Genomic DNA, 23,317 nt, shown 5'->3' with positions numbered 1-23,317 from the left:
CAGGGCTGCAAAGTAAGCAAAGACCCTGATTTTTGGAGGGACAGACTATCTGACATATTCAGAGACAGAATAGCACTAGGGCTAAACTGAAGAATGACAAGGACTTTCCAGAGGCCTGGGCCACTTTGGAGAAGGACTTCTGTATCATTCCGGTGACTAACTCTCAGCACAGACCTCAGCTGGCCCATTTAAAAAGCACAGTACACTCCTCCTGCCAGGAGACCCCATGCATGCACCGTCCACGTGGGTTGTGAAAGAAGCTGCATTTGGTAAGGCACATGTACTCCAAGAACTTAGAAATTGCAGGTACTAAACTACTCCAACGGAGGTTTTCCCTCACTTCTGAGACTTTCAGGAATGCAGAAACCCAGGCCCTTTCTAATTCATGTGCTTGTCACCCTTAATTCTTTTCGATGTTCAAGGACACCCACATGAGACAGAGAAAAAGGACTGTTTCTCTGGCCTCTTGGATTCACAGCAGCTGTTTCCTTCTTGCCAAGAAGGAAAGTATCTAGGCATACCTGATTTTTTTTTTCTCATATTACAAACTTATAAAACTTTTAGAGAGGACAAGTGTTCACATAATCCAGACTCCTATTTTCAGGTAAGAAGAGCATGACCTAGGGAAGTTGATGACTTGCTTAGAAACACATGGATTACTGGAGTCAGGGGCTAGAATTCAGGTGATGTGTTCCCCTGGCCTCAGCATCCCACACCACCCTTCACGAACAGAAGAAAGAAAGAACAAGTTTCTGATACTCCAAGGTTTACCCTCTGATGTATTAGCAGAGGAGGCTGAGGGTGTCTCAAGAGAATTGAAAAGGAGTAGGTGATGGTTTTGAGGGAAAAACTCAACCTTCCAGGCCTCATTTCCTCCTTCTCTAAAGAGAAGGAAAGCAAGGCCACGTGGGATATCTGCTTCTATGGGGACAAATCACGTCAGCATCTTCACATTTCACGTGAAGTTGGAAGGCACGGGGCCTCTAGTCATACCTACACTAATTGTCCTAGGTTTATGGATCTGGAGGGATAGATATCGACACTCTCATTTGTCCTGAGTGGTCCCTGCCTGCCAGACCTCCCTGTGATCAGCAGGGGCTCATTATCTCAGCTGGCCTATCCCCCTGAGCCTGGCTAAGATGGCCTCACCCTTGCTGGGACACCCCACCCCCCAGGCCTGGGCTGTTCTCTGAACAGCAGGGCTGAGATGGACTGAGGGGGCACTTCATAGAAGTCGATGAGCCATCCCGGTGATTTTCACAGGATGGGGCATCAGTCCTATTTCCTACTGGGAAACACTTATTCAAGAGTCCATTGATCCAGCTCTCAGGGTTTCCTTCAGGGATGGAGATGTTTTTTGGTGGCATGCACACTTATACAGAGGCACGAAGGCATGCACATGCACCATTCAGATCCTACAGTCCAGTGTGTCTCAAGGGACCAATCAGCTTTTAAAAAAATTCCTGAGGCTATATCAATACATCTCTCTTGGTCTGGGGTGCAGGCATTAGTTTGTGGGGTTTGCCCTAGTCAATTCAACTGAATGGGGTCAATTCTTTTGCTTTCTGGCGGGGGGTGGGGGGAGTGGGGGTGGTTCAAGGGCTTTGTTGTATTTTCAAAAATGCTCAAGAAAAGAGTTTATTCATATCACAATCCCTGGCTGCCTCACAGACACACTTAAACTTACAACACTGAGATTTTTCACATCGGAAATGAGGACTGTCTACCACATTAGCAAAGATTTAATAAAATTTCATAGCTTTCTAGTGGGAACATAAATTGGAACAATACTTTTAGAAAGCAATTTAGTAATAGATAGCCAATCTTGAATGTGTTTATGCCCTCTGACCTAGAAACACCACTTCTGGGAATCTAGCCAAAGGAAATAGTGTGAAATACAGAGATTAAAAAGAAGGAAAGCAAAACTTTATGCACAATCATTTTTATATTAGCATTATTTATCATCTGAAAATGAGAAATAACTTAAATATAAAACAGTAAGAGAGTGGATAAGTAAATTATGTTGCATGCACATGATAGAATATTAAGCACATGTTTAAAATTATGTTTATGAAGAGTTTACAAGTGAGGAAATTACTTGAGTTACAAGGTTTCATATGTGTGTGTGTGTGTGTATGATTTTCTTTCCAGACTATATATATAGTATATAGTATATAAAATAACCTTAACTATGAAAAATAAGTAACATAAAAATTGGAAGGAAATATTAACAATGACCATGGGGTGGTAGCACTCTGGGTATGCATTTCCTTTTATCTTTCTTTTATCCATTTCTGTATTTCTGGAATAAAACTAAAAATTTTTCGTTTTAAATTCATTTTTTAAAAACTTTGAACAAGAAAGTATGTTATAGAGGGAAAAGACCAGTCACATCTCTGCCACCAACCACATCTGCAGGTGACCTCAAGGAAGTTATGTGACCTTTCTACCTCCCTCCCTCCACTACCCATCACCCCTCCCCTCAATCACTAATGAGTGTGTAGGATCACATGAGCTCCAAAATCCATTCTCCTCTAACATTCTGTGTCTCAAAATATCATCCCCCTGTGTTCGAGGATGGAATCTCAAAAAGGGGCCCAAGAGGCGTAACCAGCTTACGAGTAAAACACTATAATCATCCTAACAAGCAATGGACTTGGAAGGGTCTTCTAGAAGATGCAGCTGTTCTTTTACAGTCAGCGGAGAAACATGCTGACATGATGTCCTTGGGTTTGGACATCTGGAGCCAAACACCCAAAAGAACGGGTTTGCTGGCAGCTGTGCTGTGAAACCAGGAATGGCGGTTGGGGGAGGTGGGGTCTCAGCCCTGAGTCTCCATCCACCAGCCTGGCTGTAGCTAATCTTGCGAGTCCAGGGCAGACAGCATGATGACCCATGCTGGGACAGCAGGACAAATCTCACATCCTATAACCTCCTCAGCAGCTCCAGCCCCCCAGCATCCCCCCCTTGACCAAACCCCATGGATGCTCTTCTCTGTTTTGAGCATGGAAGCCCCCTCTCCCAGTTTGTAGTCATCTCAAGTCCTTGAGTCCCAGTTCTTCAGTGGTGTTATCTGGCAATGAAGTGTTGATGTGGTGTTGATGTCTTCCCCTCTCTGGATAATCCCACTGCACCTGGATGGTTCACAGGGGAGGAGAAATGAGGAGAACTCACATAGAAACTGGCTTCCTACCCTGGACAAGAGGATGAATGGATCTCTCAGGTCCCTTCCAGGGTGGAATTCCACAACTGGATAATCTCGTGTGATTGCACAGTCATCTTTGGGGTTTGCAAGGGGTTGGTCCCAGGAACCCCCACGGGTACCAAAATCCACGGATGCTCAAGTCCCTTATATGCAACAACATAGTACAGTCAGCCTCCTATATTAACAGGTTCCACATTCGCAGATAGAGGGCTGACTGCCTCTCTCCTCTGGACCTTGACCATATTTCCTACAGTTCAGAGAAAATAATGACTTGTTTCTAGACCTGCTATTTGGTCTATATATGCTAGGAAGGATAGAAGTTAAAATAGCGAAATATTTCCACACTGGTTGGTAAGTAGCCACTGCCTTTCAACACCTCCCCTGTTGCCCAGCAGCCCAGTCTCTCCCGCTAGAATACTGCTCAAGGACCTCACTAACATCCATCACCTAAAGGGTTAAGGTCTGGTCCTGCAGGGAACCTCCAGGATCCAGCATTAGGCTTTGTGCCCTTGCTGGTGAAATGTTTTGAGTCTGACCGCTCATGTGCCTTCTACATAAATTGAATCTATTGGGCTGAGAGAAGCTAAGACTGAAAATCCTTAAGGAGAGAGTTGTATGTGATAACCAGGATGGTTTAAAACCAAAAAGGACAAGTTTTGGTTTGGATCACCCAGCTGTCCCTACTGCTTGGGGGAGGTGAGGAAAAGGTCACAGTGATGGCAAACAGGTAAGAAAAGTAGGCTTTGTCATCTGCCCCGTGCCACTGCTTTCTTTGCAGGGCTCACCATTTCCTCCTTACCGACTGGGTTGAAAGTCCTACTGAGTGAACAGACATTGAAGTATCACACAAACATCACCATCCTTCCTTCTGGGCTCTTCCAGCAGCTACTGAGCAGTCACTGTGTTTCCCACCTGGCATCTTGAGGAGGAAGAAGGAAGCAGAGATGCTTTTCCTGGCTCTAAGGGGAAGAGAAGGATGGAGATGCTGAGCAGATGGCCTTGGGTCACCTCATCTATCATACGGACAGCTGGGAACAGACCTAGCCTAACCCCTTCCCCTCCATGGGAGAATCATGGAATTATCACCTCCATTCCTATCAGTAGAGAGCTCTGGCAGGATTGCATTCTGTTCGCTGTGTGTGGGAGATTGGTTTATGAGATGGAGGCCAGAGAGATTGGCTTCAGGGAAGGAGAGGTCAAAGTGCTGCCTTTTGATAGGAAAACCATTGTCTTTCTGGCCTGCCCTCTCCTAGAACTCACCCCACCCCCAGGTTCTGCTGAGAAAGGCCACCATCAAGTTATAGCTTTACAGACTCTTCATCAGGAGATGTAGAAGATGTCAAGGACCTCTCTGGACTCTAGATCTTACCCTTTCTGACTGTCTGTCAGTCCGTCTGTCCATCCCCTCACTGCAGTCTAGCATCCCTCCTAGGCAGGGACTCTGCTGAAAGCTAAAATTTCAGACGTGAACTCTAGGAGATAACAGCCCAGGAGGCAAGCCCCAGTCTTCAGTAGTGTATTGTTGAAAAAGTTCTGGTGTCTTGGCCATCATCCCGATTATGTTTGCCCATGATATTATCTGGCTGTCATGGATGAAAGGAGGTGCCCAGCACCTCCGCAGGGCGGGAGGTGGTGGTTAACGCAAAGAAATGTTTAGAAACAGAATGAAAGGAACAAGCTTGTGCTCATATGTTTTCACTTGAATGTATTCAGATCTGGCAGAGAAAGTGGGTCATTTAACTTCTCATTAATGATTTGCTCCATTTTCTCCCCCCAACTGCAGATGAAGTCTCCCCCACCCCTATCTCCTGGAGTGGTTGATGCTCCACACAGGTTCTATCTCCCTGTCTCTGTTAAGTAATTCCCACCAATGAGATTGCGTGCTGGCACCTCTCATTCCTACTTGAGCCTCAGTTCTGAAATCCTTCATCAACAACTATTAATAGTTCTGATGCGCAATTGACAAGACCAGTAAAAGACATTTTATAGGCTTGGCTCTTGCCACCAAATCTATCTCAACTTGAAACTGCTTTCAATGTACTGACACAAAGGCCCCAGAATGTAGGAATGGGCTGCTACTGCCACTGTTACATTCATGGTTGTTTTTTTTGAAAACTGAGTCTTATCAACTCATCACGAGTCTTCAGCAAGGTCCTGCTTTCAAGTTCTGTTCCAATCTAAGCAAGAGCCACTTGGGCCCAGATGCACTGTTTATAGATACGTCATGTTTGTTAGCATAGAGGAAGAGAATAATGTTAGTGTTAGTCACTCAGTCGTGTCCGACTCTTTGCAACCCCAGGTACTCTAGTCCACCAGGCTCCTCTGTTCATGGAATTCTCCAGGCAAGAATACTAGAGTGGGCTGCCATTCCCTTTTCCAGGGGACCTTCCCAACACAAGGATTGAACCCTGGTCTTCTGCATTGCAGACAGATTCTTTACGGTCTGAGTAGCAGGGAAGCCCATAGACAAGCCAAAGACACAAGCAAACGATGTGCCCACTGAAGTGTGAGCAGAAAAGGACCAAGAAATTCTGGCATCCAACCCACTGCCCAGCACCCATTGTTTAAAGTGCACTCCTCACCACTTCGACTTCTCATTTCCACAACCCAGACTTCCCAGGGCCTTTTCCTCTAGATCATATAGATCCTTATGCTTGGAGTATGAGGGATTCCAAATTCTATTCACCAACCACATCCTGGAGTGTCTTGACCAGATAGATATTTTTTAAATGGTTTACCTCTCCAAACCCAACAAACACTTCCCTTTACAGAGTTCTATCCTCAGGGAGCCTTTCCTAGGCCCTCAAAGGTGTTCAGCTTTATCCCAACGTAATAACCCCCATCACTTCATGGCAAATAGATGGGGAAAAAACGGAAACAGCAACAGACTTTATTTTCCTGGGCTCCAAAATCACTGCAGAGTGTGACTGCAGACATGAAATGAAAAGACGCTTGTCCTTGGAAGAAAAGCTATGACAAACCTAGACAGCATATTAAAAAGCACAGACATCACTTTGCTGACAAAGGTCCACATTGTCAAGCTATGTGGTTTTTCCAGTAGTCATGTACAGATGTGAGAGTTGGACCATAAAGAAGATTGAGCGCTGAAGAACTGATGCTTTTGAACTGTGGTGCTGGAGAAATCTCTTGAGAGTTCCTTGGATAGCAAAGAAGTCAAATCAGTCAATCTTAAAGGAAATCAACTCTGAATATTTATTGGAAGGACTTCAGCTAATGCTGAAGTGCCACTACTTTGGCCTCCTGATGCAGAGTCGACTCATTGGAAAAGATCCTGATGCTGGGAAGATTGAAGGCAAAAGGGGAAGGGGGCAACAGAGGATGAGATGGTTGATGGCATCACCGACTCAATGGACATGAGTTTGAGCAAACTCTGGGAGATAGTTAAGGACAGGGAAGGCTGGCGTGCTATAGTCCATGGGTTGCAAAGAGTCAGACAAGACTGAGCCACTGAACAACAACAACAACAACGCCCTACAGAGCTGATCCCGCAGCTTAGAAACTCTCCCCTCTGCTCACTCGGGGTGGCTCCTTGTCACCCAGCAGATCTCAGGGTGGGTGTTCCTACCTTCCATTCAGAGTAAGGGCCTCCCCCCCCTACCTGATTATCTTCTATTTCAACACCCTATTTGTTTCTTCCAAAGTCCTTAGAACTACTTATCATTATTTTATCTGTTTTTGTCCTTTCCCTGTTTATAATTTGACTCCCTTTGTTGAATGAACAAACGAATGAATTGGATGGATGAATGAAACTGCATGCCAGCTCCATGCCAGGCATTTTTCCAACTCAGGTGATGCAACATTGTACCAGACAGATGGCCTCATGGGGCTTCTCATCTTGCAGAGAGAGGCCCTATGAGAAACTGAAATTGCAGGAGGCTTATGCAAAAACGAAGGAGCTCAGGCAGAGGCAGGAGGAAGGGAACGGCATCTCGTCAGCCGAAAGCTAAATCTGGTATAAATATCACAGAAAATCTATTAGTGCTACTGGCTTGGAGGGCAATTGCTTTTTAATATAATAAGATCTTCCTTGGAGGCGATTATGAGGCCCTGATAAGGATCAGGTGACATGTTGAGGTTTTGCAGATGGATTAATTTCTGTTTACATCTAGTTGCTTACGGCCCAGGGAGTTCTTGGTTTTCAGAGAGAAGGTGGGAGAGAGGGCCTCTGGGGAAAGCAGCCTGCACAGAATCCTTTAGGTGATATTCTAGGGAGCACAGGGTTTCCCAGGTGGCTCACCGGTAGAGAATCTGCCTGCCAGTGCCCAAGATGTGGGTTTGATTCCTGGGAAGATCCCCTGGAGAAGTAAATGGCAACCAATTCCAGTATTCTTACTGGGAAAATTCCTCAGACAGAGGAGTCTGGTAGACTGCAGTCCATGGGATTGAAAAGAGTCGAACATGACTTAACAACTAAACAGCAACTAGGAAGTACACTGCCTGCTGAAAATCACAGGGTGAGCCAGAAAGACAATGAGGGCCCCTGGCCGGGACCTCCACTCAGAAAATACAGGCCAAGATTTGGATGAGGCTCCACTCTTCTTCCCTCCCAAACCTCAGGGCTGCCACTGCTGAAGTGGAAGAACTCCCAGGAACAAAATGTAGGGTTTTAGAGACAAGGTGACCTGACACGTAAGAGAACTGCAGGGCTGCAGGATTAAACAATGATGGAGGGAAACAGAAAAGGGTGTTTTCCTCTTAGCTCATCTTAGTCGCTATCTCAAACCTCCACACTCTTGTTAGTAAATACTCTTCTTCCCTGAGTTTCACGTAGAGATAAACTGAGGCCTGGGAACAGTCCAGGACAGATCCAACTACAATAAAACAGAGTCTGGCTCCTGACTCACCATGCACCGTGACACAGGGCACATACAGCAGACCCCCGGAGGATGACTCTAAAGACTCTCCAGACAGCGGCAGCTTCACCTTCTCCCAGAGCAGTGAGCTTGCAAGCCTGCTGGCTCACTGGCTACACTTTCCATCTTGAATGAATTAGGGCTCCTAGAGTGTATGCCAAAACTTCCTAGGTGGCTCTGTGGGTAAAGAATCCGCCTACAGTGCAGGATGAAGTAGACATGGGTTCGATCCCTGGGTCGGGAAGATCCCCTGGAGAAGGGAGTGGCAACCTCCCTCCAGGAATAGTCCACAAGAATATTCCAGTATTCTTGCCTGGAGAATCCCACAGAGAGAGGATCCTGGTGGGCTACAGTCCATGTGCTTGCAAAGAGTCAGACACAACTAAAGTGACCGAGCACACACACCTAGAGTGTGTGCCAAAGCTCCCCAGGTATCAAGACCTGGTTGCCCCACCAGGACATCTGTGAAACAGGAGCTGTGAGCCAGGGCAGGGTCCATGGACTGCTTTTCCCAGCACGTGGCAGCAATTGGGGCCTACATCACAATTATGAGGCCACCAAGAGGCAACCCTTCGCCCATGCCTCTAAGTTCTAACTCGGACAGACTCCCTCTCAGCATAAACTCACCCAATACAGTGGAAAACATATCTAAGCCATTCAGGGGTGGCTTACAAACAGACTTCCCACACATCTCTGATTGCCTGGAGCAATCCTCTTTTATGTGAGTGGTCGAGGCAAACTATTAATAATGCCCCCTTTTACTTTAAAACTCTTCGTTTGGGCAAGAAATTCTAGAGTCTTCCTACTTGTGATGCACCTGGATACTCAAATGTGTGGAATCCTCATAGAGATGATACTATTTTAAAGTGTGGTGGTGGTTTTAGTCCCTCAGTCGTGTCCGACTCTTGCAAGCCCATGGACTGTAGTCCGCCAGCCTCCTCTGTCCATGGAATTCTCCAGACAAGAATACAGGAGTGGGTTGCCATTTCCTTCTCCCGGGGATCTTCCCTACTCAGGAATCAAATCCGGGTCTCCTGCAGGCAGACGATTTACTGACTGAGCTATAAGGGAAGCCTATTTTAAAGTATGTCCACCCACAACTATTAAAATGCCTTACTCTGACCCCCACGTCCGCCACCCACTACCTCCCACACATCGTGTACCATTAATCTACAATGGGTGCATCACACACACACATCAATATTAGGCACACATAATATACCAGCCACCAGCTGGCATAGTCTCATACTCCTAGTCCCCACCCCAGTCTCCCAACCGCAGCAGGTGAACTTCCTCCCTTCCACTGCTGGGCCCTAAACACAACCACACATATCTCATAACCCGGGGGAGCACCAGGACAAACGTGCCCACTCGGACATCCATCCCAGTCAACCAAGCCTTCAGGGATTTGAAACCAAAAGGGCCTGGTTGCTATAATGGCTACAACCTTGTAAGGACATGAGTCCAAGTTCATTAAGAAGCTCCGTGCAGATGAACCCTGTTGCCGCTGTGATTAATAATCATAATAGACAGTCAGCTGGAGGGCTTCCCAGCTGCGCCCCCCGGGGGCCCGGTTCTCGGCTCCCCTCTCTATCCACCAGTGAGTAATGGTTTGGTTTATTGGAGACTCTCTTTCCATTTTTTATGGCTTCAATTAAGTGATGGGGAGAATCTATCATGTAACCTTCTTGCTGCACTGCTAAAGACTTCCGGAGGGGAAAATATTTATCAAACCCCCAAACCATCAGAGGAGAGGCTGCGGTAAACCTAATAGGAAGCCAGGATAGCAGGGAGGTGACCGAGGTGGTAGGAAGAGAGGAAGAAAATATCCACATGGAGGTTTTCTACCTGGACAAGAGCCACATTGACTGTAAGATATATGCACGATTCACAAACATCAGGCTGCTTTTCCCTCCTCACCTCAAATCCCATGCCCCCAGGCAGCCTTCCACCAAATACCCGAGTCATGTGGACTCCTGGAGCCCGACAGGTTCAAGGCGGCAACAAGGACAGAGACCCTGGTGAGGGGTGGTCCTCATGGTGAAGGGCACAGGATATCCATCTGATGGGCAGTCCCTAGCCTTACAATATCCACAGAAATGTGGCACCCACTTGAAAACTGCCCACACTCCTCATGAAACCCACAAGCTCTGGGTTGATAAGACTGCCAAAGAACCCATTTCCTGGTTGCGACTACAAATTCCTCCCAACACCAAGGACAGCAAACCCTCTCCCAGACCAATTCATTAGAATCTGCCACCTCCTATCCTTGGCCCGGAGTTGGCCCTTACCCTCTCCCTGACCTCTGCCCAGGCAGCCCTGTGGGTAAGCGGAGCCGGCTCTTTTTCTGCCCTTTAAATTATTCACGCCCCAATCTTGGTCACTGGCATTAATCTTTCATTTGCTATTTAGACATCTGATTCCTGGGGCAGGATTGAGAGGTGTCACTTGGGAGATCAGGTTGGCCAGAGGGGAGGTCTGAAGGGGGTCGGGGACCTGCTGAGCAACAAGGACCTGCCTGGAGTTAATGGGGTCATCTCCCTGTCCCCCATCGCTCAGAAGAGCAGGAGCAAGCGGCAGGAGACACAGATGTGTCTGAAGGAATGAAATCGCGGGTCCATCCATTCCATGAGAACTGAGCATTTGTGCACATGTATGTGTGTGTGAGAATGGGGTGACCATCATTCAGCTCTCACCCCCCACTGCTATTCACGCAAGCATGGGTGCTTCTTCATACACTACAAAAAGGGGAAAGTGTCTCAGAATGTAGAACAAACTCGACTGCAAGCTGAGCCCAATACTAGAGAGTGATGATATCAGGACAAAGAAGGGGTTTGTGTCTCTGCAAAGGAAGGCTGTTGGATGCCATTTTGCCTGCTCTCCTCACCTACCTCCTCAGGATGGGCCCTGTAGCAGGTGTGTATCTGCCCTTGGGCAGAGGACTGGGGTATCTGGGCACCTACATGGGAGAGCTGGTAACTGGGCGGAGACTGAGGATCAAATAAAAAGGATACCTATGTGAACCCTGGGAGACAGTATGGTCTTCATACGCTAACTGGTAATAACTAAAGGTTACATTGTCTTAGTCCCAAGAGTTCACTCTAATAGAAAAGAAATGATGAAATACCTCTCCTCTCCTGCTTCCCCTCCTCTTTCTCTCTTCCCTCTCCTCTTCCCCTCCTTCTTCTTCCCTAGTCTCATCTAACAACTGGGGCTTCCCCAGTGGCCCAGTGGTAAAGAATCCGCCTGTGATGCAGAAGACGCAGGAGACCAAGGTTCTATCCCTGCGTGGGGACAATCCCTTGGAGGAGGGCCTGGCAACCCACTCCAGTATTCTTGCCTGGAGAATCTCCATGGACATAGGAGCCTGGTGGGCTACAGTCCGTAGCATCACAAAGAGTCGGACATGACTAAAGTGACTAAGCATGCACCCACACTCACCTACCAATTACAAAGTGCCAGGCACTATGCTAAATGTTCTATGTTCATTAGCTCAGTTAATATGTACAACAATCCTAGCAGGTAGGATGATCAGTACTCTCATTTTACAGGTGAGGAAACTGATGCTTGAAAAAGTTAATTACCCAAGGTCCCATGGCTAATGAGTGGTTATGCAGAATTCAAGTGAAGGACATGTGAATACAGATACCAAGCTCTCAACCTATCTGTTTAAGAAGAATAAATAGATAAACACAATAATGACTAAAGAGCATTGGGAAAAGAGGTTAGAGCTGTTGTACAATAAGGCAGTTACTAGATTCATATGTTAGGTTAAAATTAAATAGAATTTAAGGTCCAGTTTCTCAGTCAAACTAGCCACATTTCAAGTGCTCAGTTGTCAATGGGGCTGGTGGCTACCAGAATGACCAGTGCAGAAATGACTACTGCCATCATCGCTGGAAGATCTATTGGGAAATAGCAGGTGAGACGATAATTTAAGATGCTGGCAAAATGGAATGCTTTTCAGAAAAAAAAAAAAAATCTGGAGGAAGGATTGCATCAACTTGTGAGCTGGTTAGATCTAGAAAGGACAAGAAACAAAACAGGAAAGAAGAGAGTGGAGGCAGTGAGAGACAGATCAATAGATTCACTCAATATTGCAGAAGGAGGGGACCTTGAGGATTCACACGTCCAACCCCTTCCCCTTACAAAGGAGGCCAGAGACCACTGGGGAAGCCACTGCCCTGGGGGCACACAGTTAACTAAGTCCAGGGCTCTCCCCATCCCACCCAGCCTGTCATCCTGGGTCCTTTCCATTGTCCTCATTCCTGATCCCTCTTGAGATATGTACTCAAGAGGTGATTCTCATCATGACCTCACATTATTCTGACTCCTATTGGGTAAGTTTTGCTTGGAAGCAATAAACTGCCTTCATCCCACTAGTTGCCTCTTCCCTTCTTGTAATGATGCAAGGCTGCTCAAGAATGAAAAGTCAGGCCTTTGTAAAAGGGAAGCCACTGGAAAGATAAATGGCACACCTGGGGCTTGGGAAGCTGTGAAGTAGGACTGTTTTCTACTCTGTCCCTAGGGCGTGGCTTAGGGCACATTATGGGATGTCAGTAGATACTTCTCAAGTAAACCAGTGTATGGTGGGGTGGGGTGAGTGGGTGGTTGGTTGATTGGATAGATGCATGGATGGATGGATGGGTGGGTGGAAGGATGGGTAGATGAATGGATGGATGGATGGACAGAAGACACCTGTATAGAAGTTCTTTAACCACTTCATGGGCTGGTACCACAACCCCTCCACTCTCACCCCCCACTGCTATTGTTGCAAGCATGGGTGCTTCTTCACATACTACAGAAAAGGAGAAGTATCTCAGAATGTAGAACAAACTCAACTGTGATCTGAGCCCAATATTAGAGAGTGAGTGTAGTCCTACTGATAATATCAGGACAAAGAAGGGGTTTGTGTCTCTGCAGAGGAATGTTGTTGGATGCCACTTTGCCTGCTTTAGAAATCCACAGACTTTAAGCCAAGCATGCAACCACTCTACAGGGATTCCTGCTTCCCATTCAGCCTCAAAGATCATTACCCATCTCACTGCAAGGCCAATCCATCTTCCTAACACCTCACTTAGTGAAAAGGACTACTGGGGAGCCTCTGACAATCAGAAATGAAATGGCAGAAGGGGTGCCTCATCTGAGGGCTCTTGGGCACCATTTTCTCCATGCCTTAGACAAGCAGGTTTGCTGCCCTCCTCACAGGGCCCAGGCTAGGGATGGGGGCTGCCTCCTTTGTTTCTCTCTCTTTCTGGACTCACGTTCCACGGTGTTCCCTCCAACTACACATTCAGCCCTTTAAATGATTAAACTGTTTTGAGACAAAATGAGAAATCTCAGGATATAGACACTGCCTGGTAGATAAGGAATGAGATAATGCTTTAGCTCACAAATTCCTTGAGGGCAGAGATTTTATTTCTGTATCTTTTAAATCTGAATTTCCACCATGCAGAAAAATGCTTGGCAAATAATAAACCACCAATATAAAGGGTGAATAAATAAATGAGGGAGAAAGAGGGAGAGAGACTGAGGGAGACCCCGCCAGCACTATCCCTGGTACTTCAGCTGGTACTCAGCCAGTTCTTGTTTCATCCCCAGGAAGGCTGGCCTGCTACTTGGTCCTTGGGTCCCTTCTCTTTCTTACTAGGTCCCCATTTACCTCCTTCAATTCTGTGGTGAAACTGCTTTCTCTGTAACCGCTTGATTCTCACCCTCTAAAGTTTCTTGTCCTAGGTCATTTTGGTTTGTGTGTGTGCCTGCTCAATTGCTAAGTCATGTCCTACTCTTTGAGATCTCATGGACTGTAGACCTCCAGGCACCTCTGTCCATGGGATTTTCCAGGCAAGAACGTTGGAGTGAATTGCCATTTCCTCCCCCAAGGGATTTTCCTGACCCAGGAATCACACCTGTGTCTGCTGCATTGGCAGGCATATCTTTACCCACCTGGGAAGCCCTCTCATTTTGGTTTACTAGGATCAAATTCCCCTAATCCAATGTTTTTGTGTTTAAGATTCTTTTGAGCTGATTTACAATAAGAGATGCTGGGCACTGAAAAAGTCTTAGTGATCATCTACCACCAAGCACCCAGCCAACTCTGTCCTCTAGATGATCGGGTCTCCCTAGACCCCTTGGCAGCCCCATCACCCATACCAAGCCATCCCGCTGCTGCTGTCGGTTTTATTTTTTTTTATTTTACTTTATTATAGTATTTTATCTTATTTTATTTTATCATTCTCACATCCTAAAGTGACCTGAACCTAATAAAGTTTCTCCTCACTCTCTATCAGGGTTCATTCATTCTTCCCCAAGGTTCTCCATCCCAGGTGTCTACCCTCGTCCCTTGGACTGAAAAGGCATATTCACCTTAAATTCTTGGAAGCCTTACCTGTGGATAGCTCTTCCTTACAGGATGGTGCGATCTGTTCTATACTATGATATGAGGGTCAAAGCCTCCTGATGAACATGTCCCCTTGACCTTCCCAAACTCCCAGAATCAAGATGGACTGAACCCAGCTTAGTTCTTAAGGCCTGGAAGAGTCTGCTTCCAGCTAAGCAAACTGTATTGTAAAGGCTTTTGTTATCTGGTTGTTAAAGGTCTTTATGGAGGATGCTGATGATTAAACAGCTTTGAGAATAGGAAGCTTGGCTAAGCACTAAATCATGGAGTCATTACTTTGTCTAGTTTATAGTCATGCCAGACACAGTTGAGAGAAAAGAAAGGGAAACCAGGTAGCCTGTAAAGACTGGGGCAAATGCTCTTGAACAAATCAATAATTTTCCTTCCATTGCATAAAGAAGAACCGGCAGTGACGAGCAGGTAGAGACGCAGAGGGAAAGGAAAACGGAGATAGAGCAAGGTCGGGACGGGGAGGGGAGACGTAGTGGGGATGTTACACCAGTGTTTCCACCCTCTGCACATTCTTCCCCTTTTCTTCCTCCACACCTGAATTTCTGTTCTATTTTTAATGGCTGGGACGCGTGATCTGTCACCCTCGATCGATAATTGATGTTTTTCAATGATATCCATGACACTTTGGGCAATATGTTTGTAAACACAAAGCCTCCTTGGATCTTGCCTCTTGTCACCTTGCACAAGAGCCATCCTTTGTCACTTCCGTGTCACCTGCCAATCGAACGGGTCAGGAAGGGAGCTCTGTGGCCTTGGTCCTGGGTCTTGCTTGTTTTTCTCTTTGCTCAAGAGCAAACATTCTTTATTCACTGCCCTCTGGGAAAATTGAAACCTCCCTCTTCAAATGGGAGAAAAATTGGGCAGAAATGAGGAAATGGCCCTACCTGGGATCAGGCATTGCATCTCGACCATCCTGGACCACAGTGCTCTGGGGGAGGGAGACGCAGTGGGGAATCCACACCCACCTGGCTTGAAGCTGGACTTTGGGCACAGACAACCACGCTCTGAGCAGACGTAGCTGAGCGGCATGTGTCCAAATGTCATCCCCAATATCCAGGTACACAACAGTAAATTTCCTAGGTTCATCTAGATTGGTAGCTTTCTTTACGTTTTGAACAAAGACCCATAAATCAAAGAAAGAGTTCACATCATGACTGAGGGCACATATGCATACTTAAGTGAAATTTTAAAAAAATCTATAAGGAGCAAAACTGCCTTACAACAAATGATGTACTCTGATATTTTCTGCCATCTTTCTGGTTTTTTTTTTTCCACCTTGAATGCTGATCATCAGGTTCCACTAAATTGATTCATAACTGACTTGAGGGTTGTGACCCAGAGTTTGAAAAAAAAATATCGGAGTAGACCAGGGTCAGCAAACGTATCGGTAAAAGCCAGGTGAGAATACGTGCAGCTTTGCGGGCCACATCGTCTGTCACAACTGCTTAGTTTTGCTGTTGCAAGAGGAAACAGCCACGAATGATGAGTGAACACATAAGTGTGGCTGTGTTCAAACACAACTTCCCTGAGCTACATGATAAATCACATTTCATATAATGTCCATGTGACATGAAATACTGTTCATCTTTTGATTTTTTTTAAAAATCATTAAATAACATGGAAACCATCCTTAGCTCCTGGGCTGTACAGTCAGGATGTGGTCCAGCCACAGTTTGCCAGCCCCCAGCCCACACCATGTCCACCACCAGGCTTGGGGTGTGCTCCTAATCCTTCTCTCAAGGGTTTGGTATCCATGAACAGACAGGGCTGTGGAAAGTCCTAGCAACGCCTCCTCCTCACAGGTGCCCTTAATCAGGGTCAAGCCCGTGTTGATCTCATGCCTGTGTGGCAGAATCTGAGTTCTAACATATTCAGTTAACAATTTGTTCAGAGAGAGTGTGCTTTCTCTGACATGAGTTTTTCCCACTGTCTTTAAATATCACTTTGCTTGCTTATGGTCTCCATGAGAATGTGAGGCAATAGATCCCAGAAGCTGCTGGTCCAGCAGAAGATGGGAAAGCATCTGATCTTTCCAAGCCTCTTCTTGGCTCATGGACACCATCTACTCGGGAGCTCATTCCCTGGGCCTCCTCTCTTGGGTTTGGCTGAACATAGCCCCATCAGCTAATCTAAAGCCACAGGGCCTGGAAACTACCATTCTAACTTCTGTCTCTGTGTGTTGACTATTCTAGGTGTCCTGTAAGCGGACTCATACAGTACTTGTCCTTTGCTGTGCTGTGCTAAGTCGATTCAGTCATGTCCGACTCTTTGTAATCCTATGGACTGTAGCCTGCCAGGTTCTTCTGTCCACTGAATTCTCCAGGCAAGAATACTGGAGTGGGTTGCCATGCCCTCCTCTAAGGGATCTTCCCGACCCAGGGATTGAACTTGCGTCTCTTATGTTTCCTGCATTGACAGGTGGGTTCTTTACTACTAGTGCCACTTGGGAAGTCTTTTGTGACTGACTTATTTCATTGAGCATAATGTCCTCAAGGTTCATCCTTATCATAGTACATGTCAGTTGCTTCTTAAAGTTGAGTAGATCACTTTCTTTTAACAGGTGGGTTCCCCGGACATTCCTAGAAAGTGAGAATATAACTGGGCCTTTCCCAAATTTAATACAGATTTCAAGACAAACTTTCTTTATATTTTCCCCCAGAAATATAAAGTTTAGATGCCACTCCATCTCCTTGTCATTACCCTGTTCTTAGAACATTCCCTGGTTCAATTTACCCTCCCACTCTTTAGTGTGGTGTCAGAAGGAGGAAGCAGGCTTCATTTGGGGCTGACACTCCCAGATTTAAATCTTAGCTGCTTCTTCACTGTATGAGCTAAAGGTTTTGACCAAAACTTCATCTATAACATGGAAACATCCACTTTACATGTAATGGTGTTGTAAAAGTAAACTGAGATGAAAAGCAAATTGTCTAACACAAAGATAGAACTTAGTCCTCAAAATTATAACTGTTTTTCACCCAATTAATCATTTCCAGGGTCACAGTCTGGTTCCTAGTATCCCAAAGGAACCCTGGAGATACCCCCAGGAAAATCCCAGAACCTCTTTTTGAGATGCCAACTGAGTTACTACAAAAAGGACCACAGTCAGAGCCTGGGAAGATGTCAAATATGGCACTGCTTTCCTGTGACCTGGGCAAGCCAGCGTCGTTCTATCCCCTAGCCTCCTCCTCTGTGAAGTTTAGTAAATAATGGCTCTAAAATCTTGCTCACAATGAGACAAGGGCTTCAAAGGGCTCAGAGCTTTTCACAGGGAAGTCACTGTCAAATGTACACATGTGGTTACAACAAATGCTAATACCTTGGGAACTAAAACACCCAGTTGCTCCCTGAATGCTTTGAGTCTTCACCTGATGCCAAGACCCATCCGAGAGGCCAGGAAACAAAGATGAACTAGTGACCTCATTACCCATCACCATGCATGACTGTGCACATGTGTGACCCAGAGACTGTGACTTGAGAGAACAATGGGTGTCTTATGCAGACCAAACTGATCACCCACCTCAGAGAGGAGAAAGTTAACATCTACTGGGGATCTACTGTGTATTACCAAGTATTCCACACCCACAATGACATTTAATCCTTCCCATATGTGAGCACATAGAAAGAAGCACAGTGAGGATATGTAATTAGTCTAAAGCCACACAGCTGGTATCTCGTAAAGCTGAGATCAAAAATAGTTTTGTCTGCCTCCAAATTCTATAAATCTACTCTTCTACGCAGCCGTTCTAATAAAACCCAATCCTAAATATCCATCATAAATCCATCAGAGATGGACTCGCACTGGTCCTACCTAAAGGCCTGGCCCTTGTTTCCTTTCTCTCCCCCTTATGGCTGAAGCTAATTAGTGATGGTCTTAGTCCAACATCCAATTGCCAATTTTCTGGCCACTGGCTTCATAGAGGGAAGGAAAGTAGCCTTCACTGAGTGCTTTCTAAGACCCCAGCCCTATTCTAGGAACTCCTGGAATACATTAGCTCTCTTAGTTTTCATAATAACCTTGGAAAGGGGGTAATTTCCCCACTGGACAGAGTATCAGAAAGGTTATGTAACTCTAGACAACCCAGGAGGTGAATGGACGAGGTGGTCCATAGCACCATGGGAACCTCAAACTAACTCTCCCATAGCTGAGGCCACCAAGTCTCTTCGCCTCATCAGCCTCAGAGACACAGGGGAGAGGAAAATGGATCATTTATCATCCCTGTCCCTCCAGCCCCTTGAGGTGGCTCGGAAATGGTTACACAGGTCACAAGTGTTCTTCCTCTCTAGCCTCCAGCATGAACAGGGCAGAATTATCCAAGAAGGGCTGGTCATCAAGCAAAAATCTGTCCTCCAGGGGGCTCCACATCTCCAACACTGTGCTAGATACTTTGCATCCATCATCTCAATTCATTTTTAGGACAATAACATCAAGTCTTTATTTCCACTTTGCACAATTTGTGCATTATTTCATTTGATTGTTCCCAGTAGGCCAAAGCTTATAAAGTAAAGTAATCCTCCCAACCTCACCCAGTTGAGAAGTGTAAAAGCCAGGATTCAGACCGTGCTCCGCCCACTCTAACCAATCTGTCCTCTGCCCCAGATATACTGCAGGGACAGCCCCACCTCCCATTTGACTGATGAGGAAGCTGAGTCCATGAGCAGGGCAGGGCAGTGGTTGCAGACTCGGGACTAGAGTCCCAGTCACACTTCTATCTGGCTTTCCTAGAGATGGTGATGGAGTCCAAGAGAGGAGGTGAGCTGGGAGAGATCCTTGATAAAAGCTAATGTTGAAAAGTAAAACTGAGCAATCTGTTTAATCGTTCATCACACCTCCCTTCTGCAATAGCGCCGGGTTTTAAAGAATTCTACTCTTCCCTGAAATGAGTCAATAACAAAATATCTGATTGTGACTGTCTCTCCCTCCCGCTCTCTCTGCTGCAGAATGTTTTGTGCTTATCCCTGTCCTGTGTCTTCATAATTGTGTTATTCACATAGCAACGCACCAGGATGGAAGGGCGAGAGCCAGCAGCGCCTGCGCCAAGGGGAAGACTGGACACCCCTCCAGGATGATGCACTGCTCACCCCCGGGGCTCCCTGGGCCAAGTGGAGTGACACCCAGGCCAACCCCCCCCCCCCCCCAGCCAGAGCTGCCCCAGACCATCTCCTGAGCAAGCCCTTTAGCCAAGGAACGAAGGGTTTGTGGGGCTTCCCAGGTGGTACAGTGGTAAAGAATCTGCCTGCCAATGCAGGAGATGCAGGTTCAATCCCAGGGGCTGGAAGATCCCCTGGAGGAGGAAATGGCAACCTGCTCCAGTATTCTTGCCTGGAGAATCCCATGGACAGAGGAGCCTGGCAGGCTACAGTCCGTGGGGTGGGAAAGCATTGGACACGCCTGAGCACCCCACAAGGGTTTCAGAGGACACCATACACCTGAACTCTGCCCCCTTTAGGTTCAATTTGGAATTGTACTTTTAATAAACACCCTCTCTCAAATGGCATATTCTGCTAGCATGCAGTTTACTAGCTGTCAAGCTCTGTGCTAGGGCTGTTACATCCTGACTGGGAGGTAAGTCCTCTTTGAGATCAGCCCTCCACACATCCTCCCTGCTCATGCATCCTCCCTGGAAGGCACTGTGAAGGTGTCTTTCAGGTTCGCCATGGGACTGGGTATCTTGGCCCCACGCACCAGTGGGGTGAGTCGTGACGACCCCTGCCCTACCCCGGCCACCATCTCCAGACATGCTGCTGCTTCCCCTTCCCAAGGAGGTGTGTGGGACACAGAGAACCTTTCCTCCAGATCCCCGACTTGTTCGCTGCCAAACCCGTAACAGGGTTGGCGCCGGGACCTGGTCCTTGGAGGCTGCTTGGGCCAGGCTGGTCTCTTCTGTGCCTCCCCAGCGCTGAGATAATAAGGGGGGAGATTTCTCCTCCTCCTTCCAGAGAACAGACCAATTAGCATTTTTAAAATTACCATTGGAGAAATATACCTAATTAGCCACTTTAAAGGAAACCTTTAAAAAAAAAGTCATAAATTTCTAACTGGCCACAGCTTGGAGACACTTTGAAAGCTAATTGTGTGCTTCTGGTCCTAACAGGGGAATTGGTAAGAGTTAGAAGCGAATTTTATGACCTTGGTGGGAAAGCGGAGGGAAGTGGGTGGGGGGGTGGGGGGTGGTGGTTGACCTGGGCTGGGAGGGTTAATTTCTATTTATAGGAATGGATGGAACCCTCCTTATTCCCCCTCCCCTTCTGCTTCCTCCTCCCTCTCCCCCTCCACCCCCATCTCATGTCCTGCCTTGATCAGGGGCACCTGCCTTGCATGAATGTGAAGCTGGACAGCAGGTGGACACTCAGCCTGGTATGGATACAAGAAGAAAAAAAGGAAGAGAAAAAGAGCAGGAGGAGAGGGCTGCTGGAGGGAACAGAGAAGATGGGAGCCATGGCTAGATTCCAGGAACCTGTTTCTCATTTAGGCCTCCTGTTCAACTACCCACCACGTGCAGGGTAGGACTCCAGGGGGCTGCATGTGAAAGTGCTCCCTGGCCTAGCTGGTTCCAAACGGGAGGCCCCGGGGCTTCTGTAGCCCTTTTGCTTCCTCCAGGCACACCCTGCCCAGTGGACCCCAAAACTGAGAACTGCCTGGTCCCAAAACTGAGAACACACATCCTAACATGCAAGGTAGAGGTCCTGAGGGGCCTCATTCAGGGGGATGGCTGTACAGTGGGGTGTTGGTTCCGGGTGAAGAGATGAGAAGACCTCCCCGCCAGAGGAGGCTGCAGAAAGAAAGGAGGCCAGGGAGAAGAGTGACCTCTGCAGTGTCCCCCACCCCTCCTGCAGACCCTACCCACCAGCGCCAGGCCATCACCAACCCTCTGCTGCCCACAGTCACAACCAGGAGAGCTGCCAGCCAAGGAGGCAAGAGTGGGTGCCCCCTTTCTGTCCCCCCTCCGGGGGCTCCACGCCTCGGACTGGGTTGTGGGGCAGAGGCTAAGGGAAGATCATGGCCCCCCACCCCTGCGAGGCCCACACACAGCGGCCAGTGTTATGCATGCCCCATCCTCGGTGTGGCCTCCATGTTGGGTGAGCAGAAGCGAGGGTTTGAGTTTTATAAGCAAAACAAGTGAACCTCAGACATGAGAAACCATTCACTCCAGTAGCAGATGTGTATGTCTGCCTCAGTCCTTGAGACCATATTCTTCATTCGTGAAGACCTTTGGTTCTATACGGTGAAGGAGACTACAGAGAAACTACACCCAGTTTGGAAACACATTCTGGAAAGCCTACAGCATGCATTCTCAAGGGGGCATGAGCACCCCCAAGAGGGTGAAAGTGGAGGGCAAAAAACCCTCTTGGACATTTTGGTGGTCTGTTTGGGCCCTCCAAAGCCCAAATTCTCATAGCTTAGCATAGTCTCGCATTTGAAAGAATTTAAATTTAGTTGTTTTTTTCTCCTAGTGGAGGAAAGTGATAATGAGAAAAGGGTTGAGAAACGCTAGACCCCAGGGTCCACCTCCATGGCCATCCAGGCTGGACTCGCTGATGTCCTGCCCATGGGGATTGACCTCAGCTGACTGAAGGGGACATGGGGCACAGGAGCAGGCTCTGTCTTAGTGGGTAACCCCTAGACATCCCGACAAAGATAATTCTAAGCGTTAGAGGTGGTGGGAGAGTCCAGCAGTCTTGGGGGTTGAAGCAGCACCAGTGTAGGCAACTGTGCCACAATGCTGTGTATCCTTCCAGGTCCCAGGAAAGAGCTTCCAGAACACAAAACACAGAGCTCTTCACACCCCTCACCGCAGACCTCAAGCCCTGAGAGATGGGGTACCCGATGGACTGGCCAGGCGGACTCCTAGGGCAGGAATGGAGGGTGGGGCTGAGAGGATGCAGGTCCTTGAACATGGTCGGTGGAGCCAGGGTGCTTGGGGAGAAGGCCTGGGTGGGAGGGAGGAACTCTGAGTCCCTGAACTCCTCAGGTACCCCTCATACTTCCTTTTCCTGCTTCTCTGGCTCCAGAGACTAGAATTGAAGAGTGAGAGAGGGGAAAAAAAAAACACCAGCAAAATGGACACCTGTGCCCTCTGACCCACTTAAATACGCACCAGTGAAGGTCCTTGGGACCCCACCTCACCCCACCGAAAGTGACCCTGGGCTGAGTCTTCCAGGCAAGTGGTGTGGCTTCCGCCTGACCAATCTCTGCCTCAGTGGGCAGTTTTGGCCTGTGGGAAGAGCTTGGAGTCAGACACACGTGGCTACAAGTACGGCGTCAACATCATGGGAACCTGGGAAGTCAAGGTCCCAGGCCTGGCTCCACTGGCCTACACCTTCTGTGCCCCACGCCTCCTCCAGTACATGCCACGTTCAGGTGCTTCAACTTGTCTCTGGAATCATGTAATCCTTCGCTTCCCAGTAGAAACATGGGCATCACGGTCTCCCTGCCCTCAGAAGGTCTTGGTGAATGTGAACAGAGGCATCACTGATGACCTGCCAGGGTGAGCATCTCTTCCAGCACCAGATAGCCTGGGGGTCTCCGCCCCATTCTGGCTTCTCCACCCTTTCTAGAAATTCAGTGGTTTTCTTGGAAGTTGTCTCATTTCATTTCTGCAGGCAGGTGGGGAGAGGAATGGGGGAGAGAAGGATGACAGGGTCTCAGACCAGGTCACACACCTGGTGGTGGTGGGGGTGTCGGGGGGAAAGATGTTCCAGGTACACACACCCCCAAATGAGCCATTCTCTGCCTGGCCCCACGGGGCACAGAGCACTGTGCAGTTGGGGAACATGTTCCTAACAGCGGGGCCCTGCGGGGAACACTTATTTGGGTCCCTTTTCTGG

General features: G+C 47.6%; 1 protein-coding gene and 1 long non-coding RNA gene across 2 annotated transcripts in view; both read right to left on the bottom strand.

Annotated features, from left to right (window-relative positions):
- PLXNA4 (plexin A4) overlaps positions 1-23,317 on the bottom strand; it is a 472,507-nt gene that overhangs the window by 290,738 nt on the left and 158,452 nt on the right. The gene's annotated exons all lie outside the window — the stretch shown is intronic.
- On the bottom strand, positions 1,927-11,297 carry LOC110127714 (uncharacterized). The gene is made up of 3 exons (XR_002310891.2): positions 11,207-11,297; positions 4,005-4,164; positions 1,927-3,134 (listed from the first exon to the last, which is right to left on the bottom strand). It is a non-coding gene; the product is annotated as an uncharacterized lncRNA (long non-coding RNA).

The sequence above is a fragment of the Odocoileus virginianus genome, chromosome 1 (genome assembly GCF_023699985.2).
Source record: "Odocoileus virginianus isolate 20LAN1187 ecotype Illinois chromosome 1, Ovbor_1.2, whole genome shotgun sequence".
NCBI classification, from domain to species: Eukaryota; Metazoa; Chordata; class Mammalia; order Artiodactyla; family Cervidae; genus Odocoileus; species Odocoileus virginianus.
This window is presented reverse-complemented; position numbering and strand designations above follow the sequence as displayed.